The sequence below is a fragment of the Thermobia domestica genome, chromosome 9 (assembly GCF_964235325.1).
Source record: "Thermobia domestica chromosome 9, izTheDome1.hap1.1, whole genome shotgun sequence".
In the NCBI taxonomy this organism is placed as follows: domain Eukaryota; kingdom Metazoa; phylum Arthropoda; class Insecta; order Zygentoma; family Lepismatidae; genus Thermobia; species Thermobia domestica.
Genome location: NC_137462.1, coordinates 160,867,351 through 160,893,651, shown reverse-complemented (window position 1 = coordinate 160,893,651; position 26,301 = coordinate 160,867,351). Strand labels below are relative to the sequence as shown.

General features: G+C 36.3%; 1 protein-coding gene across 2 annotated transcripts in view; it reads right to left on the bottom strand.

Moving 5' to 3' along the window:
- The window catches only part of LOC145695147 (multiple coagulation factor deficiency protein 2 homolog), a 398,608-nt gene that overhangs the window by 244,353 nt on the left and 127,954 nt on the right, over window positions 1-26,301 (bottom strand). The window lies entirely within an intron of this gene.

The following is a 26,301-nucleotide window of genomic DNA, read 5'->3' as shown; positions in this document are numbered from 1 at the left end:
CACGAATAATACGGAATTCTTCTGATGCATCAAACGTGAAGCAAAACATTTCTATAATAGGTGTAGAGTCGAAGTTTCACTAGATGTCGCGGTCACTATATCCGAAACAATATCAAGACAAAAAACAGACTCGCTGCGACTAGTTAATTTCTTTATTGTTGTACTGTACAGCGCAAATGAAAAAGAAAATTACTTCATTCTTAGAAGATGGGCTGTTTAGCTGATGAGCGGTTGAAGACACAGCGGTTAAGAAAGAGTCCATCGTATTTATAATAATAAAAACAGTGTTAGAGTAAAACACGTGTTCTTCAGAACCACGTTATACAAAGTATTCATGGGGATGTGAGCACTATAGAACAACATATCACAAGCAGGAAAAAGAATCTGCTTTCAATATTGAACACTGATATATGGACGAAGTAATAAGGGACTGAATAGAACCAGTTTGATGTTAGAAGGAAGGTGGCATTAAGGATACAATTGGTTTGTTTCCAGTAATTGGTATAGGTTTTTGAAAAAGGAAAAATTACTGATTCTTGATTAACAGTAGACATTTGAACGAATTGGTATATATGAGTGCCAAATAAAGTTGAGTGGAATAAAGGTTGGGAGACAAATAACAAACTAATTTGTAGGCTAACGATAAATTATACTAATATACGTAATTAAATAATGTGTACGTGTGTCTGCCCATCTGTCATAGCTTTTCACATACAAAGGAGTGGCCTAGAACCACCAAATTTTGTACAAAATAGATCTATATTGCATTTATTCTTATACGAAGCTCTTTCTCGATTTTCGAGTCGGGATAGGGGAAGATTTATGGGTGAATATTATGCAAAAACGTATGCACGTTTCTGGCAGTTTCTGATAACGCCGAACATGTATGCCGAAAATGTATGCAACCTGTATTACCTCATGGTTGTGCAGGCTTATATAACGGCAGAGGATAAATATTGGAGGAAAGAAGTGGGGACTTTTTCCTCTCTTTTAATCGATGTTCTGAAATAAGAATCGGCAACTATGAGTGCTTAACTGCTAGTGTTAAGTCAAGAAATGGCAGAGGTGTTTAATTGGAAGAAATGCTCAACAGGATGTTTTGTCTCCCTACCTTTGTTCAATGTATTAAGAAAAAACAGCAAAGAATTTGATCGGAGATGATACTTAAGTAGGTGTTAGAAGAATTAAACACATTCGCTTTTCAGATAATATTGTTCTTTGGTAAATCTAAATAAGAAATGAAGATGATATTTAAAAACTTGAGAAGAAACTGTGAAGAATATCGAATGTGAGAACACTAAAAAGACAAAAAGTGTGATGATTGGATTAAAAGGATTTTATGGAACTGTAAGAGTTCAAATACTTAAAGTAAGGTATAAGACTTTTTGTGCTTAAGGTGAGTTTAAAGAAGAACTATTAACGAATAGATACCAGCACACTTCCTATTTTTTCAAGATATATTGTATAGAGAGATAAAACAATTCAATCAAATTCAAGAGATCAATATTCAAGTTTTGCCTCAAAAAGAATTGAATCATTAATCAGGAAATATTCGTTATTTTTTTTTTTTTTAAAAAAAATATTGTTTCATTCCTCGATAAGCGCGCTAAATTTTACTCTTCAGAAATATACTTCTAATAATAAACCCTTCTAATAAAGAAAAAGAAAATCAAAATTTTAAAAATTCTGCACGTATTATTACCTGATTAATAAAATGCTTCGTGTGAAGTATTGTATTGTGTGGGCCAGAAACATGGAAATTACACACACACACACAAATAAAAGACAACTAAAAGCTTTCGAAATGTGGATGTAAAGAAGAATGGAGAGAATTAACTGGGTTGAGAGGAAAACGAATAAGAGGGTGTTAGAAATGGTAAGGGGGAACGAAATTTTTTTAGATATTTTTAAAAAGAGGAAGAGAAACTGGTTGGAACATTGGCTAAGAAGGAACTGTATCTTGAGGGACGTGCTACAGGATATGGTAGCAAGAAAGTGAAGGAAGGGACGAAGAAGACAACAATTGATGAACGATATCAAAACGGAAAAATCGCACGTAAAGACGAAGAGGTTAACGGGAGACCATGGAGCATGAAAGATTTCAGTTGCAACAAGCGACCTGCCAATAATGGCACAATACTTATGATGATGATGATCAATGATTCGATGTGATCTCTTGAATTTGATCAAATATTATCGTTTCAAACAAATTACACTGGAAAGATATCGAGAACGTAGTGTCATCCATTTGGCAATGGGAATGAGATATTTAACAAAAAAAAAAAAAAAAAAAAAAAAAAAAAGAAAAGAAAAAATTCGGTTGGCGAAAGAAGTCTTGAGAAAAGAGCAAACCGTATTTTGTAAGTTGCTGAATAAAAAATCTAAGAAAGAACCATGAAATGTTCCGTTTGAAATATTATATCGTACGGGACAAGAAGTACGGACATCACACGTATCAAAGGTATTTAAGGCTATCAAAAGCATTTGAAATGTGTGTATCAAGAAGAATGAAGAATATTAATTCCAATGGACAAGAAAACAAATGAGGAAGTGTTTGAAATAGAAGAAGGAAATGAAATCATGTTGAAAACAATTAGCGACAAGGCGCAAGGTAACGAAATTAGTGGACTCTTTTTTTGATTGATTATATAATTGCAGATAGGAGTGAAACTATTTTTATACTGGAAACAATATTAAGAGGGAAACATGGAGAATATTTTCGGAAGGAGATCGACCAACTTTTATTCGTAAAAATACAACCCAAGTACCAACTGGATGGAACTGGGAAAGTAAATTCATAGTTATTGGCCATGATATTCAAATCCAGTTTCTCCCGATTGCGACACGAGAATATTTGCTAATGATTTACGTTTGTGACGGTTGGATAAACATAAGCACATCTTATCGCTGGACTAGAAAACAATCGAACTGATATACGCGTATATTACTTACCACATAGACACGTAAGTGTACTACTACTGATCTAGTTAATAACAACTGTTAAAAAATACAATAATTGTAGTGGCAAGGAAGGACAGTGTCTCCCCTGGATTTGAAGGGTGTTCAGTCTTGGAAGTGCATGTCAACACATTCTAATTTGCTTACTCGTGTACTATAGTACTTAATATATTTATATTAAATACTAGAGTACTATAGTCTGTATATGTAACATTATTTATTGTAGTTAACCCTTAGACTACCAATTTTGCTTTGTCAATGTAACGTTTATTTTATATATATTGTAATGTATTATGCGCTTCTGTGCACAAACAATGTTACATGCTTCTGTTTGTAAACATCATCACATGTATTTACGTCGGAGTGCTACACACCACGTGGAATTACTACGAGAAGCAGACGATGGACCACCTACAAGTGACATGACGACATGGCAGCAGTAGCGCCACAGCCACCAGGATGCCTATATAATGGGACAGCATCCAGCGGACATGCACTAGTCTTCCATTACTCTCCCTCCTCTTGCTTGCCTGGAGCACTAGGAAAACCCAACATCAAAGCATCTAGTCTCCTGCGGGAGTCTTAGCTATTCCTTTCCTCCGTGCTTAGCCTATTTCGGGGCTCTGTGACTTTCGTGCCCCTCACTGCTTGCTGCGGAGCATTGGGAATTCCTACGCTACTCTCTTCGCTTGCCCGCAGCTCTGTAGAGATCCTGTTCTTGACCGCACGGTCTTGGGCTACCTAATTTCTACCTCGCAATAGAGAAAATTGTACTGAAGTATTTCTGTAAATACTGTTGTTATTAGAGGATTTTTAAAATAATTGATTCCAGACTCTGATTTCATTAACCTAGCTCTACCTACTCCTGCACTAGCAGAACTTTTACAATATTTATGACTCCTATAAACTGAGAATTTCCTGATATCTGCAGACAGTTTTGGAAACTACACAGTCTTCTGGCCACATCTAAACCTACGGAATAACGGCATGAGTTTGTAGAATTTAAAAAATAGGCTTTGCATTCTTTTCACGGAACACATCTGTGAGCATAAGTTTAATAAAGATATGTGAGTAAATAACTGTTGTTTTATATGATGTGTTATGTGCACGCGCAGAACAAAGTGTGCTTGTGTGTTTGAGACTGCGCATGTGATTCGACCCTTTTGCCCCCTTATGGAATCGGTCTTTTGCCCCCCTTTGGAAAAAAAATCCTGCGGACGTCCCTGCATGTAGTAGAACACTTTGCTGGAAAAATTAACTATCGGTCTCTCTATAAAGTGACCACCACTAATGGTGGGCTGAGAAAGTAGTTCCATTTCTGTTAAGATATATATGAAGTACAAACACTTATAGTTTTTGATAATCTAGTTTCATATGTAAAATAAGTTATAAGAACTTACCCACTAGTTAGAGCCATTAAGAAATGAATGAAGGATTAATAACTGTGTTTACAGAGTGTCTCAATAAAATGTCTGCTTGTACTCTTTCAATGATAAATTCAAAAGTTATCAAGATAACATAAGTTCTATAACACAGAAAGTAATTGTGCAAAGTATCTCAGTTTCAAGTTTGTATTACTGTTGCTCATTCTAAATCGGAGGATAGTATTTAGAAACAGAGACCAACGAAACAGTCAAATATCTCAAACGATTTTTTTTTTTTTTTTTTTTTTTTTTTGTAAGTGGTGGAACAAAATCGGTTTAGAGTTGATAGCAGTGAGAATATTCCAAAAAATAGAAAACAACATCTAGTTTATTATGAACTCTGCAAACTACAAACGACGATCTAGAACAGGCATGTACAAGTTGGAACAGAGAGTGGGCCAATCACAAAGGAGCTACTGGTGTCGAGGGCCGTACGAAACAATGTGTAACATATTTACAAGAATTGAATAGCCATATTGAATGGAGAAACTTGTTCATTGTACAGTAATACCACAGGAACAGAAAACTACTATAACGGTAACCAAAATAATTACTTGCTAAAGAAACACAGAAAAATCTATTTATTTACCATTTTAGTGATAAACTTGATCCTTCATATCTTTAACTAGCCTCTCATTGTTCGATGGTAATTGGATGTTATAAACCGAAGTACATTTTTAAGGTAGACATCAGTTATGCAAGGAAAGCTTCAATTCAGGTTGAGATTATGTAAGAAATAAGTTGCTAATAAAGGATCAGGCGGGCTGGATGAAGAGGTCAGTGGACTGCAACCGGTCCAAAGGACTGCTGTTGAACATGACTTACTAGAGCATCGTCTATTTGGTGTTGCAGAAGGCTGGGATGGTACCTTTTTAAAATTATTGCTCCCATGAGATGACTCAGGGATCTTCCTGTATTGCTTAAATCAATCAATGCTCAGCTAACGGATTTATGCAGACTACCTACAAAAGTCATGATGCAATTTTTCTCAGTGGTAAGAGTTCATGGAGGTCCAGACTTCGGAATATTGTTCACTTCACTTGTTTTCTCAAATTTGTTTGTTTTTTCATCAGTAAATGTAGTGCCGAGAAAATGGGTCGTTTAGTAGGCTTCTTTCTCCTTCCATGCACCATTTCTTCATTTTCAACTTTCCACTGATTCTTTAGGATCCACTTTCTCTCATTCTCTGTTAGGGCTCTCACCATTATGAATTACCAAAATATAAAATATGTATTTTAAAAAACATGCTTTTCTTTGTACTATAAAGTGAAAAATAAACAAAATAAATCCTTCTAGAAACTAAAAGCTGAGCACGAATTAAAACTAAAGCATTTGCAGTGCTATCATAAATAATCACTTGATAAATTCTTCAAACATGAGATAATATTGTAAGAGCATTCACAATGCTTTCTTTGTTCGTGCCTATTTTTCACTTTTCAATAAGATTTGTTTCATTTTTTTTTTTTTACCTCTAAGCACAAACTAAAGCATAATTTTGAAAAAGAATATTTTAATCCATTCTCTATTTTTGTAGTCATAATGAAATACATTTTCAATTTATATTTTATTCTAATTCACATATTTATTATTTACATGTCGTTTCTTACATAGTCCATAAGTTAAAAAACACATGATTTCTGAACATACATAAATGTAATAAACTTTCAAAATTTTGTTAATGATTAACATACAGAGAGCTTATAAAAATAGCAGATTCCATTAACTAGAACTAAGTAAAATACTCAACTTATGAGAGTGGCCAAGTTATAGATGAATTTGTGGTTGTTTTCTCCGGAAACAAGTAGATTCGTTATTGCAGAAAAGAATGTAGAATGTGGTAGAAACTTCATATGCCTACAATACTGTTGACTTTTGATGTTAGTTGATGGCCAGCAAGTCTAGATAAGTTCTATTACCAGAATAAAAGAACAAACCTACTGGAAAAATAGAATACATCCATAATTCCATTCTAACGTAAAGGAAATAAGAGAAAATAAAACTGAAATTAGAGCATCCATTTTGATTGCTGACCGCTTGTTTTCTCTCTGCAGAGGAGGAGCAAAGTGGGATGGGAGGTAAAAAGTTGAGAGGCGAATGAAAGCCCAATTGCCGCAGCATTGCATCGTATGTGTCAGCCCTCGAGGCCAGATTTGCTGCAGGGTATTCAGATAACAACACAGGCCGCTATTGATTTGCGGTCACGCTCCGCGGATTGTCCACCATTAACAGCAAATTCCTCTGCTCCAAGCTAGCTTCCACTGACCGCAGCCAGGAGGCAGCATCATCACTCGACCTCTACAGCAGCATATACATACGTTGCCCACAATGTGGCCGTTACCAGACATTGCATTGGATTCAAAGGGCAGAAAGACTCTGCTGTTGTTCATTTTCAGTTACTAATATAATTTTCATATATTTTCAGTATTCATTGTTTGGTCTCATTTTGTTGTTTTCAGATTAAATAATTAACAATGGTATTCCTGATACATCTACCAAAGAGTAATTTCCTATTAGAAACAGCAACAATGACAAAATAGAAAGAAAACACTGGGAGGAAGAGCTTACTTATTTAAAGGTTCCATCCCAGCTTTATTCTTTTGTTTTACGTCCCACGATTATGACGCTTAGAATAAAGGAGACGAATGGTTAATGAAAATGAATGATTACGAGATAATTTGTAAAATGTTAATGGCCTAGAATCAAACCAGGACCCCTTGCGTAAGAGATGAGCGCTTTACCACTGAGCTACCACACTCCTAGCTTTATTCTTGCATAACCGAGGAAAAATTTGGGAAAATCTGTCAGGATACTCCAGTGGTTCTCAACCGTTGTATCGCGACACACTGATGTGTCGCGCAATCTCATAAAATGTATCGTGAAATTTGGGTATTTGATGAGCCAATTAGCCAGAATCAATTTAGAGACAAATTGTAACAGTCAGAGCCTCCAACGGCAGTAACAATGCTCAGTACTATATGGAGTCACTACTTTTTAGAAATTTGTAGTTTTAGACTATTATCAGTGATGTGCACCACAAGAAAGGTTTCGGGATTTTAATCCCCTTGAGCAAGATATTATGGGATGAGAAACATTTAATATACTAAGATTTACTATATTAAGATACATAAATCATGCATGTCCTGAAAGGAAATGCGATTGGATGCTTGACACTCACTTGATGAAACTCTGCGCATTCCACTGATGTGAAATTTATATAATTTTAATACATCAAACATGTGTGTCGCGATGTCGTTAGTGTACAGTAAAGTGTGTCGTCAGTCAAAAAAAGGTTGAGAACCACTGGGAAAGTCGACTGCGAGATTCTAAACAGGAACCTCTAGGTTACGAAAGAAACATGCTTATCATTTGCCCATGTCCATCCATTAATTACCTACGAATCAATATTCAAAAACTGTTGACAAAACTTTAGAATCTGATTGAAATCAAATGCTTTCCGATTCTCTTCTAAAGGAATTAGTTAATGATACAACTTTATAAAACTCTTAACAAAGTCTAGGATCTGAATGAACAGCGAAGTTACTTCATGCTTGAATATTTATTTCTTAACTTATGTTTGAATATCATTCAAACAGGAAAGAGTCATGAACATTTTCCAGAAACTTTTTTATTTTAAAGGAAAAATCTTCCGTTATAAAAATGATGAAAATCATACGATAACCTAGACCAACGATTTCATAGCGAACACTTTTAACAGAAGTATTTTTCATTAAAACTAAAGAATTACATACTCAGATTTAAAATAAGCCATAGATAATGAATCTATGAATCAATCCGAAGTAAGTCATTATTATAAACTTACACTACTGATCTCCATTTTCTTACTATTGTTACACCTCAAAACTATATGCATTAGTATGGAATATATTCAACAGTTTTGTCCAACCGTCCGTCCTTCTGCTAACAGGTATCTTTACAGAAATAGTAAAAGCGGGAAACTGTTTTCTGTTATATATTCAGGGTTCCAATATTACCTTCCACCTTCACCTTTATTCTTCTATTGCAACCAAAGTGGTAGAAATATACAATTTTTTGGTTTTCAATATTGACTAATATAAAGCAAGAGCAAACATAGTAACAGATACCGAGATACTGTTTGTGCGTACTAGGGATGGCCAAAAATTTTCGGATCCGGATATCCCGGATCCAGTGAGATCCGGCCCCGGATCTTGCCGGATCCGGACCTAGATCCGGATCTCGGATCCGAACCTCAGATCCGGATTTCGGATCTGGGTCCGGATATCGGATCTGGATCCAAAATTCGAATCTCGGACCTGGATCCAGATCTCGGATTTGGATCCGAAATTCGGATCTCGGATCTGGATCCGAAATTCGGATCTTGGATCTGGATCCGAAATTCGGATCTCGGATCTTGATTCGTATCCAAACCTACATCTGAAATTGTGATGATAAAATTGAATATCTAAAATTCGTTGAAACTTTTTTTAGGATTCACTGATATAGTAGGTTGCTGTGCTTTTAAATGTTTCCATAACACGTTTGTGTTACCTTTGTTCTTTATTTTATTTTAACCTTGCAATATTTACATGTTGCACTTTCTGTCGAAGTCTTTTTAGTAAAATGTTTCCCAGTTTGATTTCTTCCCATTTCAGAGTATAGTGAACTGTCTGAAAACTGATGTAAATGGTAACAAATTCTTCTGTTTAGCTCCTCTTTGAAACTTAATGTTAGCTTCACATTGAAAATATTTATCTTATTCTTAGAAAATAAATTTTCTTCTTTTCTCATATAGAAATGAAATATCTTTTAGATAAGGCCCTCCTAATCGCAGGGATAGTAGATAAAACAAATTTTATTAATAGTAGTTTCTGACTCACGAGTCCAACCACCAACAAATGTAATAATGAATACCAGTATCTTTCACTTCGAAGGTATATACAACAAAAAATATAGACTGGTTGGCGTGGAACAACAGTAGATTTTTAAACATACACACGAGAATTTCAGGAGAGCGATATGGTTGTGTTCGTTATATGACTTTATTACCTAACTTATGGCTTGCCCTTCTGAGGTCGGGAGTTTGTTGAAGGAGTAAATATAAAAGAGATTTTTGTTATTTGTTCTTCACCCTCCTGGCTTCTTTAATCATACACTGCAGGACGTAACCAAAACATATCCATGCATCGTATCATTGAAGCGTTTTGTGTTTTGTATATTAAAGTGTTCAAAAATATTTAACATATTCGCATTTGTTCATGTGATCTCAGGTTCAATTCTCGGTGGGAACATACATGAGAAAATTGAAAGCTGAAACAATATGAAAATAGTGTATAAAAGTCAGGAAATTGATATTAAAACTTTAGCTATCTATTGGGACTGTAAGGCTGTAGCTAAATTAACCCACACGTTTCGTGAAAATATATTACGTCGTTATTGTTTATTTACTATAAGCTACCAGATACATCCTCAGAGGCCATTTTACACTGTAGTAATCAACAGATAAAAACATTGGAAAAGGAATGAAAGGAAGGTCTCCAGAGTCTTAGATCAAGGTACTAACCTAGCTTTTGCCCAGTATAACTGAGGAACAACCCTGGAAAATCCTCAGTCAGGATGGTTGGTCTCCGAATTCGAACCCGGTATTATCCAATTGCGAAGCAAGAATCCTAACAAGTAGTCTGAGCTCGCTCCGTATTATTATTATTATTTAATAACGTAATGTTTTAAAATTAGTGCAAATTAAACCGTAGTTTCTTTATTGCTGATGTTATAGTTAATAAGCCTACATGAGACATCAGTCCCCCATTAAGAAAGAATACTAGAACTGGAATTCAGGAAGCGGGGGTGCAGAGATTAATAAGGATGAGGAAACTATGTACGATGCAAAAACTGAGTAATTATGACTTCGTCACAGATATATGCACTTACATACGTCAATTAATATTTCTCTGATACAGTGCACTCTTACTTTCTATAGTGGCAGGAAAATGGCCCACTTTTGTAAACGAACACACTAAGCACGTGCGTATAGGCTCAATGTCCGTACAAAAGAAACATAGCTAAAACTAGAAAAAAGAATAGGGGAAAATGATAAACCGCCCTTCAACTTAAAAAAAAAAAAAAGAAAACTGAAAATAACTAAACTTAGAGCTACGAGAGACGCGAGGCGAATTTTATTGAAAAGATTGTTTCTCCTTAGTGATTAGTTGTGCTAACTATGAACATGAATTAAAAAGAAAACAAGTAGCTAGCTCTGAGTTTCGCAAACTAGTTGAAAAGAAAATATTGGATAAAATTTAATAATAAAGAAGCCATTTATGATAATTAAAACAAACTAAATTCTTGGCACGACAGTCCTTTGGTTCCTACCAGCGGGCTTACGTTGAAAGTGGAGATGTGTAGTCAACGCATCGACACCCGAAGTCCCTAATGCCGGCTTTCTAGACTGGAGTCCGCTACCTCTTACTTAAGATAACTCCCCAATTGTCCTCACGATGATGAAAAAATGTCAACATCGGAATTTTTGAGTGTCTCTCCGGGAATTGAACCCATGACCACGGGCACCTAAGGCACGTTCTCTGTCTTCTATAGACGAAAAGCTATAGTTACCTACATTGTCTAATACACAAATAAGTTCTGATTCTCTAATAGCTGCTGATGGTGATAGTCAAGGTTCACCGAAGCATGATCCCAAACCCAAACTATGATATTAATGTCACTGGAATGCCTGAAAAGTCATTGTGGGTAAGTGAATTGCCCACTTGTCAGGATGAATGGCGATGGTGATGTGAAATACGGGGCTGTCAGAGGTACTACTTATGATAGTCTAATTGGATTTATAGTATTTTATGTTGCCATAAACCCTCTTCAGAAACAAAACTGTTTATCTTAGCTTTGAAAATGTTACATAAGGAGTTTTATTGCTATCATTAGGTTGCATTAGGAATTATCGGATTTATTTTAACGCTTAACTTTTACATCTCTTCTGATTTACGAATATTTAAATCGCGATTATCCCCTTAAGGTCAATTAGTGATATTTTAAATCATTTCGAACCAACTTTATATATGGTTAGTCTTGTTATATGGGAATAATTGAGACCAGAATCAGTCTACAGGCTAAGTCCAAAAGAATCTTGGCCGACCTCCTGATAAACCACATCTTTCAGCAAGGTGAATTGTGGCAATCCGATACCCACATGAGGAAATCTTTGGTTCAGTGTGAAAGCTTCCATAAGAACCAGTACTCTAATCAGTGAAATGTGCTTTGCTAATTTTTTTTTCAATGTGAAAGTACCTAACTTTATTGCTAAAAATGAAAAGGCATTTATTTCAAACAAGTTGCCATTACAGTTTTCGTATTTGAACACAACACTCATGAAAAGTTATGTTAAAGCGCGACTTGCCCCTGAAAAAGAATATTTATCTGTTTTTAGTTTCTCGTGTTCCCCAAAGTACCGGTACATGCGGAATTAGTGCTCGCCTTCCGCTCGCATTACCTAGGTACAAACGGCTACGATCTTGGTACTAGCACTTGTTTTGGTGTTCAGATCTCAAATATTTATCTTTCAGCCTGATTCTGTGTATGAATCCGAAATTTCAAATCTAGATAAGGGCACCAAAATTCATAGTTTATTCTCGGTGCTCATATTGTGATTTACTAAATAATTATTAAATCTAATTGTAAGGTACATTTGATATTTAGAGCAGACTGAGCAAGATAAATATACGTAAAAACTAGTCAGTACTTGTCTTAACTGTTTGTTTTCTTAACTCTCAATGAAATAGGTGTATTGAGGAATTTTAAATATTCGAGTTTCGTATTCCGGTTTCAAATATAAATAAGTATGTATTTCATCTCGGTCCAGCAACCGGGTGGACCTAGATTCGACATTCGAATTCTCATCCGGGTCAAATCAGATTAATTTTTAGTAAGGCAAGCATTTGATCTTTAGTGTAGAATGAAGGAGACAAATAGGCTTGTCAATATCCGTCTTAATTTTCTGTTTTCTTCTTCACTGTCAGGACTTCGTGAAATTACTTTCGGCGAATTTTTGATATTCAAGTTTATCACAATTTGGGTGGGATGTGGGTTTGGATAAGAATCAAGATCTGAGATCCGGATTTCGGATGCAGATCCGAATTTCGAACCCAGATCCGAGATCCGGATCCAGATCCGAGATTTGAGATCTGAATCCAGATCCGAGATTTGAGATCCGGATCCAGATCCGAAATCCGAGATCCGGACCCAGATCCGAGATCCGGATCCAGATCCGAAATCCGAGATCCGGATCCAGGTCCGAGATCCGGATCCAGATCCGAAATCCGAGATCCAGATCCAGATCCGTGATCCGGACCCAGATCCGAGATCCGGATCCAAAGGATCCTGTCCCAATCAGATCCGGATCTTCGGATCCGGCCAGATCCGGATCCGGCCATCCCTAGTGCGTACCCCTGACCTTTTCACTAACATAGCTAATCGGGGACACTAAACAAATACCGTAAATTTTTTTTATCATTATTGTTCCGTAAAATGTGATTCTTCGTATCTGACGATCCATTAAGTATAATCCTGAAGTACACTGACCAACCCACACATTATGACTGTGCCTAAAATTTGATATGTCCACCTTTGGCTCACAGGACAGCAGCAATGCGGTTGGCATGGACGCAACAAGGTCTTAGTAGGTGGTTGAATTCATGGTGCACAACATCTATACACAGAAGTAAATTAATTCGTGTAAGTTTCCGGGAGGGGGTGATAAGCTCAAATCTGACGTTCAATTATATCTAAAAGGAGTTCAATTGGATTAAGATGAGCTAAGTTTGGGGACTACTTCTGCAATTGAAATTCACTACCATGTTTCTCCAACCACTGCAGTACACCATTAACCTTAAGACAAGAAACGTTGCTGTACTGAAGGACGCCATTTCCAGTTAGAGATATGGTGTCATGAATGGATGTTCGTGATCAGTAATGAGCTGCGAATAGGTAGAAAACGTCATGGTGCCTTCCATACGCACTATCAGACCCATGTATGACAATGTGAAGGGCCTGGTAGTCATATATTGTCTGGTAGCTCGGTAGTCCTACTGTGCACGTCCCGAACAGCTGTTCTGGAAGACGACGAATTCTTAGCCGGTTATCTATACGATAAAGGTAGTATCATGATTAATTGGTCCATGCAACGTTGTGCCACTGCTCGGTGAATCAATGGCGGTTGCCTATTCTAGTCGCAATCAACGACGCTGTGCGGTTAACAGTGGTACACGCCTAGGACTTTGAGTGCAGAGGCCAATATTTAATAGTGTACAGTGAATTGTTTGCTCAAACATATTGGTGTTTTGTCCATCGTTAAAGTCTGCCATATTGTTTGTTTCAAAGTTTTCGCCCTATCCTGTTGCACCAACGTCAACAGTCAACAACGTTTTAATGAGTAGCCATCTCACTTCTTGTGTTTGGTGCTTGTTTCACCGTCCTTTTCCCTTTTTTGAAAGACACGGAAGCTCGCGAGCACCCTACAAGTCACACTGTTCCCAAGTTGCTCATTTCCAGCCGTCTGGCCATTGGTCCCAATTAATCTCTGATATATCGTCCCCTTCTCTATTCCACGGACAATCATTACACTGACTGATCGAGTGAAATCCATATCACAGGCTGGCGAGCGGTTCTGCTATGCCTCGTACCTCTAATGTCAGCCCAATTGCTTCGTTCAAGAAGTAGAAGATGGTAATAATGTTTTGGCTGATGAGAACATGATTTTAAGTAAATATGACGACTCATAAGGTATATCACATAAAATATTATAATTTAAGACATTATCAAACAAGCCGAATGGACAAAAGTGCTGATGTCTCGACGTATATTAGAATGAAACATGAATTGCGCAGGGCATTGAATAAAGCAGAATCTGGTTTCTTTTTAGACCTCATAATTTAAAAATTCCTAATCACAGACATATGGATAAAATAAAAGTTCTTCGTAGTTATTGGTATATTCTTAAATTCCCTTAATAGATAAACAGGAACTACCTATCTTTTGCCATATGCAAAAACTCAAGACTATTTTTGGAATTTACCAACCCTTCTATGAAACCTTATCTGTATAAACCACCAGCTGCCTGTTTGAGGCAAACAGATAAACACAAAAATGTTACAGTGAATATACTTGCTAATTTCCCTCTCTAGACTCCATTTGATGTCTTCCTTGTTTTACAATACAATTGATTTGCGTTTTGTAGCAGAAGGTAGGTGTGGTTAATTTCCTCGCCATTAGACAACCCAAAATCCATCTCAGCTTATCACAGTTGCATATCTCACAGGGGGAAACAGATCCGGTTTGAATACAATGAGCGATAAAAATCTTGCAGCGTGGCAAGGGGACATCTGTCAAAGTCGGAACATCAATGAACAGCCTCCCCGTAATCCTTTACAACCAAACGGAGTGAATGAAAGAGCAGCCTTCTTTTTTTCCTCTTCTATACTTTACCCCTCTCTCGATTTCCATTCAGGTGTCTCGTTCTTCCTAGTTTGAATGCAGAGTATGTAGGTTAAAAGATAATAAAGAGAAAATAAAACTACTACTCGTATAAAAGTCTTCCGCATTCTTATCTTGCGCTTCGAGTCTGCTTCACTTTCAACTATAAAATATTTTTGATATATTACATTTTAATTTCAATATGCGGCTTTTAAACTGAATATTTTCGGAAATGAAGAAAGAAAGAAAATGGAAAAATGCGTGTATGAGAGAAAAAGTGGAATTACACCATATATTCTTTAAAATGATTCAAATTACAAGAAACTATATCAAAAATAAATTATAAAATTTATTCCATATTAATTAGATAACCGTTTTGCTATAAATAGGAGACTCGTGCTATAAATTTAGTAGAACTTCTTACGCTTAGCATGGAATTAGTATTATGAACTGAAATATTTCTGACCTGATTATGAAACGACTTAGTTTATTTTCTGCAAACAAGCTCCTTGATTTGGATACACAACGTGACTTACTTTAAATTTTACGTACCCCTATACAGTGGTTCCAATAGGCTCAAAACCCAGACAAAAATGCAATTTCTAAAGTACGAATATCGTCAATTTTCGACTGCATATTTTCTCTAGTACATGTGGCAGTAAATAAAACTGAAGGGCACAGAGAGATCAACCTTTCGCCAGAGGGCGCTGATAGCTTGAAGTATTAGGTTATGTGTGTGTGTGTGGTTTGCTCTACATCGTTAGTGTGGTAAAATACCCGTTGTTTCAATACAAGATACTGTCATCGGTGGTTCTTATTTCTGGTGATTATTGTGCAATGTGAATTGACTTGTATATTTTCTCTAGCTATATCCATAAAGTGATACATTTTAAGATACACAGTTGGTTCTTGACGGGTTAATAAATAGCAATGTGACTATAAGTTAATTTGAAGTCCTATTCTTGTAATTATGCAGAGCTGTAAAATTTTCCCGGTGTTTCTCGATGCTGAAATCTACTGCTAAATGTTATATGATTCATCTAGATTTACCTTCCAAAAAACAAATTGCGGTGCCCTGCGATTTTAAATTATATTGTAAATAGTATCTGCCTATGCCTAATGAAACAGAAGAAGATATTAACTCCGTAGCAAAACAAGAAAGTTTTTCTATCGATTTTTATGTAAGTACGGGTGTTATATTCCGTTTCCAATTGAATATAAACTTTGTTCAGAATTAATTATTGCAGCAACATATTATTACATATTATTTTGTAGCGAGTTTTGCTCTACTCAAAGGCTTCTTTCTTATAGATCTCTCAACCAAAACTCTTTACCTCTATACAATCCAAACATATTTTGCACACAAACAAATTGTATCACTTGTCTTTAGATCACTCAAACAAATTTAATTTCTTGTTAGATTCAGAAATATGTTGACGCAAGTAAATGCTTTTCTTAAATGTACATATTGCAGTAGAAATTCCTACCTTGACGGAAAAGTATGTTAAAATGAAGGAGAGTCCATTTCCAGTACTTTTATTCTTTTTAATCACTAGAAAATTTGCTGTACTACAACTTTAATAAAATACACACCACAGCGACACGAGCAACATAAGTAATACTGAAATAATACTGATTTACATTAATATAATTATAAAGTGACAAATACAAAGACAGGAGAGATTGAGTCTCCCAACGAAGAGTATTTGCTATTAAATATTTGTTATTGAATATTTACTGTATAGCAAACGAACACGAATGGAAAAAGTTATGTAAAATTAATATAATCCTTCGAAATTTGAGCACAGAGAGCAATAGAGAAAATAAATTGCCTGAAACGTTAAAGCAATTAGGAAATATTACGAAAGTTCAGAGGTACGCGGTGGTTCAGTGGTAGAGCGTTTACCTTTGGTGCATGGGGTCCCTGGTTCAATCCCAGCTCAAGCGAAGTAGTGAACAAACTCTCTGGTGCATGGGTTTTCTCGGGGTTCTCCCGATTCCTCCCACTTTCTTCATTCCACCATTCCATTCATTTCTCATCACCGCCTCCCTTAGCCTAGCCGGCATAACCGTGGGATGTATAACTGAAATATTTCATTTCATTATGAAAGTTTGGAAGAATAATATGATCACAAATTTAAGAATAACAGTTAAGACATTCTTTGAACAGAAAATGTATTTTCGGGGATGTAACTGAAATTTTGGAAGGAGAAAATTAACAAATATAAAGTTTTGTAGAATTTACTGTATCAGAACTTTGAAGAAGAGCAAAGCTCTGATATCAAGACTAAGAAATTAATAGGAAATTGTTATTTAAAAACACGAAAAACTCTTCATTAGTTATGGAATAACTATTGAAGTAAATATAAAGGGAGTTTAATAATTTGTAACAGCATTATTAGCTGCATTATTAATAGCTGCATTATTACGCATATAACTGATGTTTCTTTTTTTAATTAATTAGCATTAGAGATGGCTTGTTGCAATATAAATCGAGAATGATACGAACTGGAATACAAACTTTCCTTTTCCTTATCGCTGAATGTACTTATGCACTCTTGTAACTTGGTAAATCCGATATTCCGATATATGTATTCTAACCGAAACGATATATAGGAAACTGAAACTGATATAAGAGTTAGTAAAATGAGAAGCAACAGGAGACTGGTGTGGACTGATTCTTCCTTCCCCCTTTGATAACTATTCATTTCCACATGAGTTTCCAGAAGTAGCAACTCTCTCTCTCTCTTTCGAAGTTGATAGAAAATATGCAAATCCCAGTCTCGTGCAGATGTGCAGCGTGGACAGATTGTCTGATATGCTAATCAGAGCAGAGGAGTAGGAGGTTAGTGAGTAGTGAACAAAACCCTTTGTCAAGTGGCCGACCGGCTATTTCAGGAGTTTGTATGCGAAACAGATATACGATATATGACTATTTTTTCTGCTACGTAAAAAGGATAATATATAATCAATGCTACTGTTATCTAAAAGAGTAGTAAATCTATGTAGTAAATTTAGCAATGATCTCAAGTTAAGTATACTTCCTATAGTGATATTTTAAGTGGTGAACTTTGGAATTTGTACGTGCTACTATAATTTGTGTTACTAATTGCATTATACTAAAGGTAGCTAATTAAAATATACCTAAAATGTTTAATTAATTTAAAAATAAAATGGAATCTATAATGTTACGTCCCACGATTATGTTCTGTAGACTAAAGGAGACGAATGATTAGCAAATGTCAATATGGTGAAATGAAAATGTTGGAGGAAAGAAGATAATTTCGAGAAAACTCACGGAAATGACGTTGTACCCCATAAACTCGTGTGGTTGGAGATCGAACAAGGCACCTCTCACAACAAAAATAAACACTCAACCACTAAGCACCGTGCTCTGAATTGCATACAAAAAATCCTCGCTGATTAATGTGACAAGTAGTGTTAATGAGATTAGTTCTAGTGAAGCAAGGGCCCGTCAGTGTTTCAGTGGTAGAGTGTTCACCTCTAGTGCGTGGGGCTTCTGGTTTGATCTCAGCTCGCGCCAAATGGGCTTTATAGTGAACAAACATCATATGCGTCGGTTTTATCGGGATTCTTAAATTTCATTTCATTTCATTTCATTTTTCTAGTGAGGAATATTTTGCTCTTTTTTTTTTTTTTTTTTTTTTTGCCACGAGTCAAGAATTTGAGATAGATTACAGTTTAAAATTTCTTTTTCAGCTTCAATGTTAAATCAGGCGAGACTTACTATTTAAAATATAACCCAAACCACTACTCAGCTTATGCCCGAGTCATAGTTTCCTCTTCCCCTTCTCCGATCATACCTACAGTTTGTAGAGAAATGATTTGTTGCCCAGTTGTCCATAAAAAGGGTACATTTGAATTAAATATTTGACAAATATGTTTCAAAGAAGGACATCACGTCTAATCAGAGTCGATTACTTCAATATAACTTCAGTATTAGTCTCGATAACTTCAGTATTAGTTTAATTGGACACATTAGACTTCATTTGTGACTTTTTCCGCTGAAAGACAATGACTCTGCTCATTCGGTACCAATAATCTATGACGTTTTGTAAAATAATAAAAAAAAGAAAAAATGAAAAAATAAAGTAACACCGAAGAAATTAGACCATACTATTACTCACCTGAACTGTCTCCCGTGAATATTTAGAACATTTGATAAGATTGAAAAATTTTGTTGAATGTTTAAAGTAGTTTCCCATAAGTACCACAGGAAAATTTAAGAGATTTAGGTAAACAAACAATAGGATCAATTTATAATTCCATATTCTTGAGAGCTTATTACCAAAGGAGTGTGAGAATAGTATCTTGAAAGTACAGGTTCTAGTCGGTTCCCTAAAGCTCTTTCCTTCTTGCTTGGTTAAATTTTTCAGCTTAAAAGTGGCTTTTTCGCAGTGTGAAAATTACTCTTAATAAATAAATATTATATTTTCAGACGCTATGCAAACAACATTGGGAATTTTACATAATATATTAATAAGAACGATGTATTCCACTTTAAGTAAATAAATAGATTGGGTTTTTTATAAATTTTATTATACAGTAACGTAAGTCTTACGTTCCGTAAACCTTTACGTATATTTATTATTATATACACGTATATTATATACGTATTATTATATACGTCTCGGATGTAAAGTATAAAATAATGAAAAATATGTGAACATATTAACATATAACATGCGTAGTGTTTAACATACAACTATATTGTAATTTTCGAGATTTACTATATTACGTAACTCTGAATTGATAAGTCGCGCATTACGAAAGTCAGGGAATTATTATACCTACATTATACTTCAATTTGAATGAATATATATACACTTTTTTTTTATGAAATACCCCAAAAATGAATGCATGAAAATATAGTTAAAAAAGGTAATAAAGAATCTAAGTTTCGAAATAAGTTTGTAAGAGATCAGTATTGTAAAATACAGAATTGCTTTATATAACAACTAATGATTTTAAAAACTCGCCTTTTGGTTTTAGTAAGAGCCAACAAAGCGTTTATAGCTCAAAGTCACATAACTAAATTTTTAGTAGTTATTTCTTAATAATAGTAGTGATTTTCATGCGTAAAATTCTTGGATTCCAGTTTCTTAAATGCATTTGATAAATCTATATCGTTGTAAATAAGAAGTCAACTCACTGTTATCGACATTTGAAAGAATGCAGTACAAATTGTATTTGACTATATTTTATTTAATTAATAGAAAGGAAGGAATTGTATCTAATGTTGTTCTAATATTTAATGAATAATTAACAAGATTGGATTGGATTTAAGTTTAGTGTCCTATTCAGCAGCAAGTCCATATGAGACATGGACCTAAAGCTTAACGTGAAATCCGAACCACATGAGCTCCCGCAGGAAATTGTACCCTGGTCTTCTACTCCAAAAGTCCATACGCTATCCACATAACCACGAGGGAGATATATAATTAACAAAGATCTCCCTAAAAGTAGAGTAATAGCATCTCCACCTTCCCTGCACGTATCACTCTGCTGTTTTTATTAATGATTTATAAAAGTCATCATATAGGTTCAGAAGAATAGCTTTATAGTGGACAAACAGCACGTGCGTGGATTTTCTCGGGATTCTCTCATTTCCTTCCACCTTTTTTATTCCACCATTTTATTCATTTCTCATCGTCACCGTCTTCTTTAGCCTACACGACATATCCGTGGGACTTAAAACTGAAAAATTTCATTTTCATTTTCAGAAGAATAGTGTTTACTTTTGACTGATAAATTCTACTTAATTTTAAGCCACATACAGATAAGCTGTGAGTAAGCAGATAAGGTATGCAGATCTATTGCCTAAATTTTGAGATTAAAAATAACAAATAGCGAATATAGTTTAAACAAAAAGTAAACTAAGTTTTCTTATCAGCAGTTTAGTCGAGTATTGCTAATGTTACAAAGAAATAGTCATTTGCAATTATAATAACACACACATAATGGACCTGCTTTTCCTGTGATTTGTGCTACTCCTAACAAAGGTACCCGAACTAATGGGGTCTGTGCTCACGACTTAGGAACTCACGTTGAACCTACCTCAACCTCGCGAAGTGAGTTTCAAAGTGAATAAGCCCAAAATGCATATCATGATATGTAAGTAAAGGTTGATTAATCGTGATGTCGGACTAGTGATGTGAGTGCAAGGTTGAATGATTATGATATCAGACTGGTAACGTGACTCTGATGTGATATAGATGTGAACGTGATGTAGAAATGATGCTGGAGCAACCATCATGTCTATATGATTATATGAATGTGAGGTTGAGTGGCAGTAATGCCAGACGTGAAAGCGTGATGTCGAAAGCGTGAGGTCAAGTGTTGTGATGTTGCATTGAGGTTTTGAGCGTGAGGTTGAGTGGAGTTAGTCCAAAATGTGCACATTTGACTCTTGAATTTTGATCTGCGAGGAAAAGTTCGGATTTGTTGATAAGCGAACTATAACACTTTAATTTTTACAACGGCAATGTCGATGGGCGGTTAAAATTTTTCTCTAGCGATCGAGCAATCGGGAGGTTTCTAGCTTAAATCTGTGGACAACTACCCTATCTAAAGATTTTCCCAGAATTTTCCTCAGATTAATGCCAGAGTAGTACCGGTAATGTATACACTCTGAGTGGCTTAATTACAAAATATTTTATTGCATGATATGGGTAATTTCAGCGTAAAATTGCTTTCCGCTTGTATCAAGAGTACTCTTAAGTAAATATTAATTTCGCATGCGACATGTATACACAGTATGTCGGAAAAATAATGAAACTTTTTAAATTAAAAAAGAATTAGGTATTTTATCAACTGTAGTTTTTTTTATTCAAAATATATTCCTTCCGCATCAATACATCTCTGGGCATATTAAACTAATGCTAGCGTAGATTTTTGAATGTTCCTTTTCGAAATTGCTTCAATGACCCTCATCACGGCAGACTGGATGTGTGTAACATTGTCATAAAATGTTCCTTCCCTGGTCAATTCTAATTTTGAGTATAGAAAATAGTCACACGGCAATAAATTAGACGAATATGGAGGATGTGGAAGCATACAGATTTGTTTTTTAGCCGAAAGTTCACGAACTGTGACGGTCCTGTGACATGGTACATTGTCGTGCAATAAAGACCAACTGGCTGGCGATCGATACTCGGGCATTGCGCGAACGATTAGCTTCCACAACAACCAGATAATATTCACCATTAATAATTTGACCCTGTGGAATGAATTCCCGAAGTATAATGCCTTTGGAATCATCAAAACAAATCAACACTGTCTCCTCACGTGACTTTTGAAAACTAAAATTTTTCGCTTTCGGTGAACCTGGGGATTTCCACGTAACACTTTGGTGTTTTGTTTGCGGGTCGTACTTGAATCACCAAGTCTCATCACCAGTTACAATCGATTCCAGGAATGTTCTGTTTCGCTCGGCTGTTTTAATCAGGTCCTTGCTATGTTCAACGCGAGGAATTTTTTGATCATCAGTTAAGGTGTGCGGAATAAATCGAGCACAGACTTTTCGTTTCTTTAAATCCTTTGTCAAAATTTCGTGAATCATGTCTCTCGTCGTATTTAATTCCTCCGCAATCCATCTCGCAGTCGAATTTGCATCGAGAGTGATCATTCATGCACTTGTTCCACCAACTCATTGCGATTTTTGTTTTTCGGTCTGCCTGGCTTTGGGTCGTCTTTCAGGGACTCCCGAACGTCCCGGAATCGCGTATACCACTCGAACACACGTGTACGAGATAAGCATTCATCATCATACACTAGTTTTTATCATTTCCAATGTTTGTGTAAATGTTTTACCTAGCTTGCAACAAAATTCAATATTGGCTCTTTGCTCCATTGTGTTTTTGTGACGGGTTGACACCAGATACACTCACGTTTCTTGCTATAACTTGATACCCCGTTAATGTTCTCATGATTGTGGTCTCCTTTTGTTGAGTAAATATTTAACTTTCGAAAGATATGTTGCTTCAATAGATGGCGCTAGTGGTTATCTGTGAAGAAAAGAATGTTCCGTTACTTTTTCGTCATTCTGTGTATAATATTATATTTTATATACGATATATTATGTTAGATACATTCCACTCTATTTTCACTAAATAAAACTGAATTCTACTGTAAACAACGTTTTGTATTTTTAAGCAGGTAGTTTTGCCCGCGAGACAAGATGAGATAGAATTTTTCGTGACGAAACACAAGACAAGACAGAGTTTTCCCAATAGAAACATATAGACTTTTAGAGACGAGACAATACTTTACTATACGTTTTCGAGACAAAGTCTTGTCTCGTGGTCAACAGTACAATCAGATGATTTAATTAATATAACAATTGCGCTATTTGGCTTTACTTATTGTTACGGTTTCTTCATAAAGAACATGAATGATGGTCAATTCTTGTGTCCAAATAACAGGGAACTGTATTGAAAAGGGTGTAAAAGTATTGAAGACACATTGAAAGAGGAGTCTTCAATATTCGACAGCAGCAGATGTCCCAGAGGTTCCAGCATAAGTGCCAGCTGGAGAGGTTGGACACCGCTTTTGTTAAAGAGAATCTTTAATTCTTGTGACAGAGGGAGGAGGGTCATTCTTATTGAAATTTCTCTTTCTCTCTTTTTTTTTCATTATCCCTGTGGATATGTATATAAAAAATACGTAAGTGTGAATTATATAACACGTACTATATTCAACAAGGTTCTTGCAGGTGACCAGCATTTCTTTAGGAATATTATGTATATTGGAAAACTAAACAAAAATACCTGATCTTATATGAACAAAAAGGTGAGTCACGTGTTGTGTTATCTTGTAAAGTAATCTTTTATGCTTTAGAGGCTGCTGTCATACGGTAATCCAAACTAGATAAAAATTTGTAGCCTCTGTTAAGACGTAAAGTTGTAATTATTTTTAGGATATTAAATTTCTGGGCTTTCGGCATCTATGTCCACTTAGCCCGTCACATATGAGGGATGACGTCCTTCGACGAGCACACTATCCAGGGAAAAGGGAGGAAGAAAGGATTGGGAAAGGAAGGAAGCAGTCTGGGACCTATATGTTAGGTACCACACCGCATTCGCCTGGTGTGAATGAGGAAAACCCAAGAGGATGGCTGGTCTGAAAGAGCTTTTTATACTTTTTCGACCGAGTCGCACCGGGGATCGAACCCGGGACCGCTAGCACCGAAGACGAGAGCGTTAGTGACTACGCTACGCGGGGCCACTGTAGTTATTTTTGTATGGAGATAAATGATCTAATTGTAATATTAGTGATTACATATACTGCCTGCGATATAGTCTAAGGTTGCGAAGATTAACCTACAGTATGTTGTCTTGCAATTATGGAAGCGAAGAGTGAAGTGATAATTAGAAATTTGTTATTTTGTTGCAAGTGAAATGTTGAGAATGGTTTTATGATTAACGATCATTGGAAAAGCTGAGTGATAATTGATTGTGTTAAAGAATGAAGAAGATATGGTTTTCATGTTTTAAGGAGTCATTGTTTTAATCTTAATTGGGAGTAGTTGTTGCCTCCCAGCTTTCGGCTCACCTGCATGCTAGCGACATCTCTCGGGGTCAGATAAGAGGTAGTGCAGCTATCGACAACTATTAAACTTGACTATGAGCTATTAGGAGCGCGACTGACTGACTCAGACGTCTTGCTTTTATAATGAGAATATACCCATTTGCATGGGCGTCCGAAGGTCAGGTTGGCTTACGAAAATATGTACGTAATATAGCAAACCATGCATATTAAATACCAGGCGTAATATAGGAACCATGGAATGAGCCCCTCCAACAAAATTTTCTTCGGCATCTGTCCATTTGTATGTAATAAACGTTAACTTATCCCTGGATAGGATCCTGTATAGTAATCCGCATTAGGTGCATTTCGCCAGCCCCCCCACCTTGGAGGTTCGAAAAAAAACCTATGCCAATCGTTTGTGCTACGTTTGTGCCGGAATGTACCGCAAAAATTTTCGTTTGTACCACTTCCGGTACGAAGTTATAAGGGTTTTAAAGTGGGGGGCTGGGGAAACGGCAGCCCCCCCACCTAGGAATTTCGAAACGAAACCTATGGCAATCGTTTGTGCTACGTTTGTGCCGGAATGTACCGCAAAAATTTTCGTTTGTACCACTTCCGGTACGAAGTTATAAGGGTTTTAAAGTGGGGGGGCTGGAGAAACGGCAGCCCCCCACCTAGAAATTTCAAAACAAAACCTATGCCAATCGTTTGTGCTACGTTTGTGCCGGAATGTACCGCAAAAATTTTCGTTTGTACCACTTCCGGTACGAAGTTATAAGGGTTTTAAAGTAAGAGGGCTGCAGAAACGGAAGCCTGCAACCTTGGAATTTCAAAACAAAACCTATACCAATCGTTTGTGCTACGTTTGTGCCGGAATGTACCGTAAACATTTTCGTTTGTACCACTTCCGGTACGAAGTTATAAGGGTTTTAAAGTGGAGGCTGGAGAAACGGCAGCCTCCAAACTTGGAATTTCGTAACAAAACCTATGACAATCGTTTGTGCTACGTTTGTGCCGGAATGTACCGCAAAAAATTTTGTTTGTACCACTTCCGGTACGAAGTTATAAGGGTTTTAAAGTGGGGGGCTGGGGAAACAGAAACTCCTACCTTGGAATTTCGAAACAAAAACTATGCCAATCGTTTGTGCTACGTTTGTGCCGGAATGTACCGCAAAAATTTTCGTTTGTACCACTTCCGGTACGAAGTTATAAGGGTTTTAAAGTGGGGGGGCTGGAGAAACGGCAGCCTCCAAACTTGGAATTTCGAAACAAAACCTATGGCAATCGTTTGTGCTACGTTTGTGCCGGAACGTACCGCAAAAATTTTCGTTTGTACCACTTCCGGTACGGAGTTATAAGGGTTTTAAAATGGGGGGCTGGAGAAACGGCAGCCTCCAAACTTGGAATTTCGAAACAAAACCTATGGCAATCGTTTGTGCTACGTTTGTGCCGGAACGTACCGCAAAAATTTTCGTTTGTACCACTTCCGGTACGGAGTTATAAGGGTTTTAAAGTGGGGGGGATGGGGAAACGGCAGCCCCCCTACCTAGGAATTTCAAAACAAAACGTATGCCAATCGTTTGTGCTACGCTTGTGCCGGAATGTACCGCAAAAATTTTCGTTTGTACCACTTCCGGTACGAAGTTATAAGGGTTTTAAAGTGGGGGGGCTGGAGAAACGGCAGCCTCCAAACTTGGAATTTCGAAACAAAATCTATGCCAATCGTTTGGGCTACGTTTGTGCCGGAATGTACCGCAAAAATTTTCGTTTGTACCACTTCCGGTACGAAGTTATAAGGGTTTTAAAGTGGGGGGGCTGCAGAAATGGAAGCCTGCAACCTTGGAATTTCAAAACAAAACCTATGCCAATCGTTTGTGCTACGTTTGTGCCGGAATGTACCGTAAACATTTTCGTT